Raw genomic sequence first — 12,809 nt, 5'->3', positions numbered from 1 at the left:
GGTGTTTATAGCCAAGGGGTTGGTGGTTCTCTAATGGAGTTGATGCTGCAGTTGGAGTAAGGAATGATGAGGCCACATGATTGATTTGTTGGGGAGGTACAACCATGTTGGTGCAACACAATTTATGGCTTGTGCAAGATTGCAATGGCTCTGTCCTTGACCACTCAGCCCATCCAGCTGAGTAAGATGCGGACTCGATCTGACCTTGACCGAGTTGACCCAGTTGACTGGTGACCGGTTTGACTTTGCCGGTCACCTGACCTACTTCCCAGTTACTTCTCCTGCCAAGTTCCGGCCATTGTACCAGTTTTCCGGCGACTACTTATGGGACATATTTTTCTACATGGTTTTTCTCACTTATGGGCTTGTTGGACCACTTGGACTTTGGGCTTTGAAGACCTAGTTTTGGAAAAAAGAAGAGCTACAAGAAGGAAAGTTTTCTACTTCCTTTGAGATCACGTATTTTCTACTTGGAGTATTGGAGAGCGGCGACTAGGGTTTTATTTCATTTTGTTTTCATCTTTTTCATTTGATTATTGATTATGATGAACTCCATAGCTATGAGTAACTAAATACACTATTGGTTATGGGACAATAAGTTGATTTCATCAAACATGCTTTTTGATTCAATGCATTAGTTTTGTCTCAATAATTTATTGTTTATGATTCATGGTTTACATTTTCATTTGATTTGATTGTTTGCTTGGTTGAGTCCGGAATCAATCCGATTTGCATTCATTTCTAAGCTATATTAGGGTTTTCAATATGAAAAAGTTGTTTATCCCTGATTCTAAATAGCATAATTGTGGGTAGTGCTTGTAGTGATATATCATACTAGTCACAAATGAATCATAACCTTGGTTAAATCGAATTAGTACTTTTACAAGTTTGATTGCCTTGATTGGTCTTGTTCCATAGAACTTAGTGATTTTAGGGAGTTAAACTTAATTGTGCTTTTACACTTTAGGTTGTTTTCTATGAAGAATTCACATATACATCTTTTAATGTGGTTGTGATGAAATCAGGGAATTAGCGGGATATACTTGCGATCAAGGTATCCTAGGACTTTTAGTAAATGAGAGATTAAAATATCAATTCTAGTCATTGATGAAAATACATGTTTGTGAATGATACTATCCCGTGACCAATATCTTCCTCTTATTGATTATTTTTATATTTTATTGCTTTCAATTTATTTTTAAATTATTAGTGTTAAAAATATTATTAGTGTTAAAAATATTCAAAATAAAAAAATATTTTATTATTTTTATTTTTATTGCATTGATAAACAAAATTCTCCCTTTGGTTACTTAAGAATCTGAAAATTGTTGTAGATGGTGGATTTTCGACAAAGGCTAAAATCGTAAACCACAATTATACGAACTTCTGAACCAGCAATCAGACGCGAGTATTGAGACACGAGTCTCTCATCGAATCTCTGACTGAGAATACTTTCTCTCAGAGTACATGCGGATATGTAGTCTCTCGGCTGGACAACGACATATCTCATGAATACTGAACACTTCAGTAATTATTTCTATATAGAATCACGAGATTGACGGCTCCTAGACAGCTTGCTCTGCTAGTATAGAGCGATAACGTCTTCAGGATACAAACAACAAGTTTTCCCTAACTATATAAAGGATATGAATCTCCAGCAAGCTCATGTCAGAATAATTAATGCTCCTAGACAGCTTGCTCTGCTAGTATAGAGCCATCAGTTAATTATTCTTAAATTCTTGGATTCATCCACTAAATTTCTGAAAATATTCAAATATTTTCGAAATATTTTGTTACTTCAATCTATGGTTCTTCCCAACAGAATTTCATGGGTTAGTAATAAATATTCAACGCAGGGGCGTCTGAGCTACCTTGTAGTAAGCCCCGACTCAAATGGTGTAAGTGTACTCAACGATGATGCACTAACAATCACCGCACGAACGAGTATTTCAAAATACGACGAAACGATGAACCTATGCAAAATAGAAAGGAAAATAATAAATAATTAAATATCGACCAAGGCGTTGAAGGATTGGGCTCACTGGCCGGCCGACCGTGCAGTGGCCAATCCCACGCCAGTTTTATATTTTATCATATTTTTTTTGTTATTTTCCTTGATCTTATGAAAATCCTTTCATTTGAACAAATATCCTTCGTTTTGAGGAAACTCCTCAGTTTCATGGTGTTTCCTTCGCACCAAGGAAATAATATAAAATTGAAAAAAATATTATGGGGCCGTGATTATTGTCCAACCGGCCATGCCTTGATCCCGGCCGGCCCCACACCTCATGGTTCCTCATTATTTTATTATTATTTTCCTAATCTCATGAAAACTCCTTAATCTCATGGTATTTTCATAGATCCATGAAAAATATAATATAAAATTAGGGAAACCCGTGGGATCGGGCCCAAACCGACCGGCCATGCCTTAGCCGGTCCCACACGTCCCTTTATTTTATTATTATTATTTTAAGGTTTCCTTGACCCATGAAATTCCTTGATTTCATGGAATTTCTCTCAAATTATTAAAATTCCTTCAAATCATGGAAAAAATACATAAAAATATATAAAATTAGGGAAAACGCACGGGACTGGGCCCCAGCCGGCCGACCATGCCTCAGCCGGTCCCACACACCCTTATTTTATTATTTTTAATATTATTTGCTTCCTTGATCAAAACTCTTTCACTTTAAGGAAACTCCATAATTTTAACAAAACTCCTTGATTTCATGATACTTTCATAAAATCATGAAAAATAATATAAAATTAGAAAAAGGCACCATGGGACCGTGGTCACTAGCCGGCCGACCATGCCTTGGTTTCAGCGGTCCCACGCCTTGTTATTCCTTCATTTTATAATTATTTTCCTTCATCTCATGAACTTTCCTCAGTTTCAGCAAAACCCTGATTTTGTCATATTTTCTCAAATGGTTGCTCAAACGCACACCAGAAAATATCAAAATTCTCAGGACTGAGACACAAAAACCCTGGCGATGTGAGCATGTTACCTTGACCGACCAAGGTTGGATCTTTGGCTTGCAAGAAGCCGATCCCACGTATTTTCACGATTTGACCTAATTTGCGCAATTGCACGTATTAGGTCCAAAACTCTTCCAAATAATTTTGGAATAGAATGATCGTCAGTCAATCCCGTGACCACCCAAGGCCGTTTCATGACCCCTTGGTCGGTCCCCCACCTCTTCATAATTAATTAGGTTTTATCACCTAAGGCTCCGACAAGCATTATATGAGAAATGATTGAACCAGCATTTGATCATCCTTTCATCAAGTCTTCAGGAGATCTTGGTATTTGCTCACGCGAGCATATGGGCGCTACATGGTTGATCCGTGATCCCATGTAGCCGTTCCCTCCTTAAGTCCATGGTTAAATTTTTAATAAACCATCGGTTGGTCATTAATTGATCAAATTAGGGTTTCTGAGTCCCATGATCATAATTCCAGATTCGAACACTAATAATTTTACGACGATCTCATGGTCATCATTTTATTTATTATACTCGGTTCAACTACCAGTATTCTGAATTAAATGTTTTATTTTGGTCACGCTACCAATAATTCATCATATGAGCAACACTTGTTCAGATGAGCAATATTTGCTCAAACCAAAGAATATTGGTTCAACCCTCAATATTCAACAATTCATCAAATGAGCAATACTTGCTCACCTAAACGTGAGAATTATACCTTTGTCTCAACAGACACGTTCAATTCATGAGTTTCAGAACATTTTGCAAAATCATGTTCAACTCAACAAATACATGGACTCATCGTCCCATAAAGTCATGAAGTCAACAACTGACTAATTTATCACGAGACGTCAATCGTGTCACTTGGGGGATATTAACTAGGGTTTTGGTCTGGCGGTCTACGACACGTGTGTTCATACATACGATGGAATGTGAGCAAGTCGTACAATCAGTTGAAGGAGTTAACAATGTAGTGGATGGAAAATCGACCAAGTCTCCGCACGATGAGCAACTGGTTTCAAACACGATTTCCATTTCCCACTCTTTGATTCCATCAACTGTCACACTTCATGGGATCATGGTGTCTACAATTCCAGCAATATAAATAAGTCTCTGAATCATGATTGAAAACAAGAAGAAGAATCTCACGTCTCACAGACAACACGAGATCAACACCTCATCAATTGAGCAATTACTCTCAACTGAGCAACTTAAATCATTCGGAACTTATCTTATTCAGAATACGTAACACACCCATAATCTTTGATTATCATTGATTCCACACATTTCTCAGCTTCCCTTCTACAGATCAACCCATCCTCTCTTGTGACCGAATTTACTCTGGAACGACCATTGTCTTGGTTTTGGCCGGAGTACTACAGATTGATCTCTCGAATTCAAAGCACTCCATTCTTGCAGTGCATCTGTGTGAGGTTGAACATTTCGCTCGTATCAAGGAGTCTCCTCCATACGCTCGTCTCCTCAATCCCGTGAGAACCTGCAAATCGTTTTGCCCCATCCACAATTGCATAACAACAATTGCCTCTCTGTGGAAACGAACTCTTTCTTATCACATACTTCATTTATTTTAGTTAAGTAAGAAAGTGAAATTATTTTTGACGCATACGATAGTGATCAATAGTCTTCACCCTACCTTTCTACCTTGAACCAGTTCATGTTCCTGGACCTGGAACACCAACAACCTCACCTGTTTTAATGAACCTCTTTGGCTGTCAAATCATAAATTTCTCCAATTCCCCATGCAGTAGACTGTATTGATACAATTTGATTGGGTCCTTAATTGAAGTTCTGGTAGAGTTCCACTGACCTTGAAGATCCTTAATTGATACAGTTTGATTGCGTCTACGAGTAAAGTTAGCTTTGGCATGAAAAAACTTCACATTTGTCAAAAACTTTATGATTCCACTTCTTAAGGGAATTTTGAACTTTTGATAATTTACTTGTTAAGTTGAGAAGCATTCAAGTTGAAGGAGAGTGCCACTTTCCGTGAATAAGGGGTTTGCAAGTATCATTGGTGAAGCAAGATTCATATACCTGAAAAGTCCCGTTACAAGTAGCCAAATTAGGATCTGTAGATAAAAGAATGGAAGCATGATCTGAACCAATAGGTAGAAGATTATGAACTATAACATTAGTGATAGACACATTTTTGTGTCTAATTTTTCTCGATTCTATATATTGATAGTTCTCATTTTTGTACTTATTATGGTGTTTTATGTGTGTGTAGGTATTTTTGGCCAATAAATATTTTTGGAAAAATCAGCTCGAATAGTTGTCTAAAAACGCCAGGAGGACACTTGTTATTCGGACTCTCATCATGGATAAGGGGCACCCTCAGGACACCCCAAGGCAGCTGCTATTCTCACCCCTACTCTGGTTAGGGGGCCACCCTTCTTCAACAGTTCAAATCAAAAATTTGGCGGCAAATTGTGGCAGACGTGACTCATATTAGAGTTCGCATTCTTGGGACGATTTAAGGAGATTCAAACTCGGAGTTTGACGTAGAGATGGATTGGGATTCAGTTGATACACCAAAACAGGATTGGTATGTGTCACAGATTCGGAAAAATATGCAGCAATTCTCGGTAGAAGCAAAACAGAGAGGCGTAAAAAATAAAAAGAGAAAACTTTCCGTGGAAGAAAAGAAGGATTTACTCGCAAGATTTTCGATCTTGTTGGCTATATATAGGATGGGTAAAGTCACAATTAGGGTTACGAAAAGATTGGACCAGTTTCAGAAAACTTTAGAACACCACAGAGCTCCAGAGATCGAGTTGCAGGAAGTTACATTTCTGCTGCTGAAGAACAACGTTGCAAATAAGAACAACGTCTCACATTTGCAACAGTGCTACAGTGACTCCTCTGTAACAGTCAGTCCATTCTAACCGTTTATTTGTAATGCCGTTTTGACGTTTCAAAGAGTCTGTTTTATTACTTTTCATCCTTTTAATCATCTTTTGAGCCATAAATACATATTTTGAGATCATGATTAATACAAGGAGCTAAACCCCATTGCTGAGGCAGTAGAGGAAGCTATTTTTCCAACAAGAAGTGGTATATTTTCTTTTATCTATTTATTGCAATTATTATTAATGATTATTTGCCTTGAATTAATATCGAATATGATTTTTCTTTGAGTGATTGTGATCTATTTTGATGGAGTTTGCTTAGTCTAAGACTTTTGATGCTTCATACTTGGTATTTACAATTATTGCTTTTGAAAATCTACTTGTTGCAATAATAAGAATCAAATTGAACGAGAAAATTGCATAAATACAAAGGTTGGATTAAATCACTTTGAACTTGGAAAATAGTGGAATCTTAGCCTCAGTTGTCTTTTAATATTGATATCATTTTGATCAGTATTTGCTACAATTTTTAGTGTGTTTTCTATTTTATATTTAGAATTTAAGTTTATATTTTATCCTTCGCAAATCTGAGAATCGAACCACTTTTACCACTATATAAAATCTCATCAATTTTTGGCGCCGCCGATGCGGATTTGCTTTTAGGGTTTTTAGACTTCGTTTTCTTTTTTTTTTTTTTTTAGGTTTTTATTATTTTTGTTCTTTTTTACGTTTTTGGGTATTTATCTTTTGTCTACAGGTTTTGGATCATAAAGCGAATTGAGCCAAGGAGTTTGGTGATTTTGTAAAGACTGGAACTTAAAGCATAAAGACTTGGAGCGAAAGCTTAAAGCGAAAAGAACGGAGAAGAAGACAATTTCTTTTAGATATTTTTTTTTATTTTTTTTATTAGGGTTTGTTATTTTTGTAATTTTTTTTTTTGGACACTTGGACATTAAACTTTGGACGTTATTATTTTTAAACCCTAAGGAAGGGTTGGTTTAAATATAAACTGTGTGCAGAGAAGGACGGTGATTACGATATCGCCTCGGCCCCTCGGGTTCGTACATGACATTGGAGTCGTGGCCCGAGTCGACTTCAGCGGTTCTTCGCCCGTCTGGTACGGGAGGTAAGTTTTTCGAAACACCCGCGAATCCCCTGTCAGCGGGTTTACTGTATTCCTTCGTTTGCATATATGCTGAGGACTTGAAAACGGCTGCTTTAATTTCCTAGTAAAGGGCAAGGACTGGCCATACAAGATAAGGGTTCGGATTTCATCACCGTTCTCTTCTTGCCCGCCTTAGGAAAACGAAACCAAACGCGAACCTAAGCCTAAAATTTTGACTAGAACGAGACCTATAGGGTAACGAGCTTAATAGGAAAGTCGTTCGAAAATATTGGTTACTCTTTTGAGCATACTTCGAAGTTCTTGAAGGTTTCTGTGAGTTGAATGCGTGACTGCGCCGCCTTGTAACCGGTGAGGCCTTGGGTATCAAAGCTCCACTAAGCTTCCCTCGCCTCGATTCAACTTACTTTGACTCGGATTGATTCCAGAGGGGTTTGCTCAGATTGTAACGAGTTCCTTTTCGAAAAATAATCTAGAGCCATCATGGTTTGCTAGAAATTTAGGTTTGATTTGGTTGAGTCAGCCTTGTTTTGTGTTTGCATAGAATTCCCTACCTTATTCTGTTGCATGCCTGAACGTAAAAGAGACGCCCTAGGTAGATTTGTTAAAGAGAAACCTAGTAGTTCTAAGCGTCTGATTACCTCAATTTAGAAAGTCCGATTCGTGAAGATTCCGTTTTTGAACGTCCGTTTGAGGAGAGAATCCCTGATAGTCCAATAGCGCCAGAAATGGCAACTTTGAAAGCTTGTTGAATCCTACTAGGACTACTCGTCCCTCGTGTATCAGGTTACCTGAAACTGAAGCAAATTATGAACTTAAGCCTGGAACCTTACAGTTGCTCCCAATCTTTTTAGGAAAGAAAATGAAAACCCCTATTTCCATGTTAGGGACTTTGAGGAAATTTGTAGTACCCTGAAAATTAGAAACCTGATGATGATGATGCTTTAAAACTCAGGTTATTCCCCTTTTCCTTAAAAGATAAAGCCAAGTCGTGGCTGTATAGTTTGGCTTCCGAATCAATTGAAACTATGAACAACTTACATCTGCCTTTTTGAACAAGTTTTTCCCTAGGCACAAAACCTCGTCTATTAGGACGCAAATCTGCACGTTTCACAACAGGAGGGAGAATCTTTGTATAGGTATTTGGAAAGGTTCAATGATTTATTAGCCCAATGTCCTCATCATGGTTTAGAAAAGGTTAGGTTAGTTCAGATCCTTTATGAGGGTTTAGATTATCCCACCACAACTACAGTAGAGTCATGTGTACAGGTGGGTTTGAAAACCAAACAGTTGATGATGCGATGACATATTTGCATGAAATCGCCGAAAAGACCCAACAATGGGAAAGCAATAGGGTACCCCAGAAAACAATTCTTCTAGGCAGAGGAAACGTTAATAGGGTAGAAGGAAGCTTTGAATCAGATGCCAAAATTGCTGCTATAGCGAAAAGGTTAGAAGCTTTAGAAGTGGGTCACACTAGTGGTAGATTGGAGCCTTTTTGGGAAGGCCAGAATAATGAAGAGCAAGCCAATGCTCTCTATAATAACACTAGGTATGATAACCGTCAGAAGTTTGACCCATATTCAGAAACCTATAATCCTGGTTGGAGAAACCATCCGAACCTTTCATGGTCTAAGGGCCAGAGTCAAGGTCAGTTTAGTAATTCTAATGCTCCCCCAGGTTTTGGTTACACTAAGAATTCATCAGGCCCAGAAAACAAAACGACTAGCTTAGAGGAATCTATTAAGATGTTAGCAAAAACTCAGGATATGTTAGCACAGAGCCAAATTAGTTTTCAACAGGAAACCAAGCAGAACTTTCAAACTAATGCTCAGAGCCTTGCTAAGCTAGAACTTCAAGTCGGCCAAATAGCTAAGACCTTAAGTGAGAGAGATAACGGAAGGCTCCCTAGTCAGACTACCCCCAACCCTAGAGGAGTTCATGAAGTAGGTGCAAAACCATCGAATCAATTGAATGCTATTAGAACCCTTAGGAGTGGTAGAGTAGTAGACAATCAGGTAACCATGCCCGATAGTGAACATACTGTAGTTCACCCCTCAGGATCTCATCCCTCAGGACCACTAACTGAGGGGACTGATAAAATTTCCGATGATGCCAATTCGGTTCCTGAGAGGTCTGATTTGTGCCTAGAGCCCCATTTCCCCAGCTATTAGCATCAACAAAGAAGGAATCGAACTTTAATGACATATTGGAGGTTTTTAAGCAAGTTACCATAAACCTTCCTTTATTAGATGCAATTAGGCAAATTCCTGCTTATGCCAAGTTCCTTAAGGATATGTGTACGCGAAAGCGAAAACTTAGCGTCCATAAGAAAGCCTTTTTAGCTAGTCATGTAAGTTCAATCATTCAGAACACTACCACTCCAAAGTACAAAGACCCAGGTTCCCCAACCATTGCTTGTACAATAGGTAAACACCGGGTAGAAAAAGCTTTACTTGACTTAGGAGCCAGTGTGAACTTACTGCCGTACCATGTGTACTTACAGCTAGGACTTGGTGAAATGAAACCTACTCAGATAACACTGCAGTTAGCTGATAGGTCTGTCAAAATTCCTCGAGGTGTTATCGAGGATGTTCTTATTGAGGTCGACAAGTTTATTTATCCAGTGGATTTCGTGGTCCTAGATACCCAACCTGTCCCTGACCCAGAGAACCAGATACCTGTGATTTTAGGTCGCCCATTCTTAGCTACGTCTAATGCGATCATAAACTGTCGAAATGGTGTGATGAATTTATCCTTTGGTAATATGACTATCGAAATGAACATTTTTAATGTCAGTAAGCTACCTTATGAGCTAGATGACACATGTGTTAAAGAGGTGAATATGATAGAATCCTTAGTTCAGGAGTCATTACCAAACATCTTGTCTGAAGACCCATTAGAGAGTTGTCTATCCCATTTTGGTTTAGATTTTGACGATGATAGTACCATTGAACAAGTGAATGCTCTATTAGATTCTACCCCTGTGTTAGACACTGATAGATGGAAAGCTAGGTTCGAACCATTACCAGCTTCTGAGACTACCTCAGTTCCTTCCTTAGAAGAGCCCCTAAGTTGGACCTCAAACCACTACCAGATAACCTGAAGTATGTGTTCTTAGGCCCATCTGAGACTTTACCTGTGATTATTGCTGCCGACTTGGATAGTGATCAGGAAAGTAGGCTAGTAAAAGTACTTCAAGATAATAAGGAAGCTTTAGGGTGGTCTATAGCAGACATTAAGGGTATTAGTCCTACCGTTTGTATGCATCAGATTCATTTAGAGGAAGACTCCAAACCGTCTAGGGAGATGCAACGTCGACTGAACCCTAACATGAAAGAAGTAGTTCGAAAAGAGGTGCTTAAGTTGTTAGATGCGGGTATTATCTACCCAATTTCAGACAGTAAGTGGGTCAGCCCCGTTCAGGTTGTTCCCAAGAAATCAGGTATCACTGTAGTCCAGAATGAGGATAATGAGTTAATCCCAACCCGAGTGACCACGGGATGGCGTGTCTGTATCGACTATAGGAAATTGAACAAGGTCACAAGGAAGGATCACTTTCCCCTTCCTTTTATCGACCAAATGCTAGAGAGATTAGCTGGATATAGTTTCTATTGCTTTTTAGATGGCTTTTCCGGATATAATTTCTATTGCTTTTTAGAAGACCAAGAGAAAACCACTTTTACCTGTCCCTTTGGTACTTCGCGTATAGACGCATGCCTTTCGGGCTGTGTAATGCCCCTGCGACTTTTCAGCGTTGTATGATGAGCATATTTTCTGATATGGTAGAACGGTTTTTAGAGGTCTTTATGGATGTTTTCAGTGTTTGGTTCATCTTTTGATGAGTGCTTGCATCATTTGACATTAGTGTTGACTAGGTGTAAGGAAAAGAATTTAGTGCTTAATTGGGAAAAATGCCATTTCATGGTTAAATCAGGAATTGTTTTAGGGCACATCATTTCTTCAAAGGGTATAGAGGTAGACAAAGCCAAAGTTGACCTTATTAAGACTTTACAGGTCCCAAAAACCGTAAAAGACATTAGGTCATTCCTAGGGCATGCAGGTTTTTACCGTCGATTCATTAAGGATTTTAGCTTGATTTCTAGACCTCTTTGCAATTTGCTTGCAAAAGATGTTAAGTTTGTCTTTGATGATGCTTGTTTAGAGGCTTTTGAGAAGCTTAAAAATTTACTCACTACCGCTCCCATAGTCCAGGCACCCAACTGGAACCTACCCTTTGAGATTATGTGTGATGCTTCAGATTATGCTATAGGCGTTGTGTTAGGTCAACGAGTAGACAAATTACTTCATGTGATTTACTATGCTAGCAAAACTCTGAATGATGCCCAATTGAACTATACAACTACCGAGAAGGAACTGCTAGCCATCGTGTTTGCCTTGGATAAGTTTAGATCCTACCTATTAGGTTCTAAGATCGTAATCTATACGATCATGCTGCTTTGAAATACCTTTTGTCTAAGAAGGACACCAAACCTAGATTGATTAGGTGGATCCTATTGTTACAAGAATTTTCTCCAGACATTAGAGACAAAAAGGGTGCTGAAAATGTAGTAGCAGACCACTTATCCAGGTTAGTTGTTAGTTCCCCTAGTGATCCCTTCCTATAAGGGATAGCTTTCCTGACGAACAATTGTTCTCTGTTTCCCAATCACCTTGGTATGCAAATATAGTGAATTATCTTGTTACTGGCCGTACCCCTCAACATTGGGGTAAACAAGATCGTTCTAGGTTTTTAGCCGAGGTTAAGCATTTCTTTTGGGACGATCCTTATTTGTTTAAGTATTGTCCGACCAGATTATTAGGAGATGTGTACCTGAGAGTGACCAGTCCAGTATTCTCTCCTTTTGTCATGAACATGCTTGTGGGGGTCATTTTAGTGCTAAGAAGACTGCTGCTAAGATATTGCAGTGTGGATTTTACTGGCCTTCACTGTTTAAAGACTCCCATAGTCACTGTGTTTCTTGTGATCGTTGCCAGAGGTTAGGAACCATTTCCCGTAGAAATATGATGCCTTTGAACCCTATTTTAGTGATTGAGGTCTTTGATGTGTGGGCATTGATTTTATGGGTCCATTTCCTAATTCTTTAGGTTATCTTTACATACTTGTCGCTGTAGACTATGTGTCTAAGTGGGTTGAGGCGGTTCCGTGTAAAACAAATGACCATAGGGTCGTAATTAAGTTTTTGAAAGAGAATATACTTACACGTTTTGGTACACCGCGAGCTATAATTAGTGATGGGGGTTCACACTTTTGTAATAGACCGTTTGCTCTGTTAATGAAACAATATGGTATTACCCACAAAGTAGCTACCCCGTATCACCCACAGACTAGTGGTCAGGTAGAGGTTTCCAATAGGGAAATTAAGCGTTTTAGAGAAAACAGTTAATCCCAATAGGAAAGACTGGTCGTCGAGGCTTACTGATGCCTTATGGGCTTACCGTACCGCGTTTAAGACACCCATTGGAATGTCACCCTACCGTTTAGTATTTGGCAAGGCATGTCACTTGCCTGTTGAGTTAGAGCATAGAGCCTATTGGGCTATTAAGCAGTTAAACTTTTCACTTGACAAGGCAGGAGCTCACAGAAAGCTCCAGCTCAATGAGTTGGACGAGATTCGTAGAGATGCATACGATAGTGTGCTAAGGAGTATAAGAACAAAATGAAACTTGTGCATGATAAGAATATTTTACGGAAGTCATTTTCTCCAGGTCAAAAAGTTCTTCTGTATGACACTCGTTTGCATCTATTCCCCGGGAAACTGCGCTCTCGGTGGACCGGTCCTTTTGTGGTCCGTACTGTTTTTCCTC

At 38.8% G+C, this 12,809-nt stretch overlaps 1 pseudogene; it reads left to right on the top strand.

Annotated features, from left to right (window-relative positions):
* Window positions 1-10,307: 10,307 nt before the first annotated feature.
* Window positions 10,308-12,334, top strand: LOC113300444 (annotated as a pseudogene).
* Window positions 12,335-12,809: the final 475 nt, after the last annotated feature.

The sequence above is a fragment of the Papaver somniferum genome, chromosome 7, assembly GCF_003573695.1.
Source record: "Papaver somniferum cultivar HN1 chromosome 7, ASM357369v1, whole genome shotgun sequence".
NCBI classification, from domain to species: Eukaryota; Viridiplantae; Streptophyta; class Magnoliopsida; order Ranunculales; family Papaveraceae; genus Papaver; species Papaver somniferum.
The sequence above is the reverse complement of the archived record's forward strand: the minus strand, read 5'-3'. Positions and strand labels throughout refer to the sequence as shown.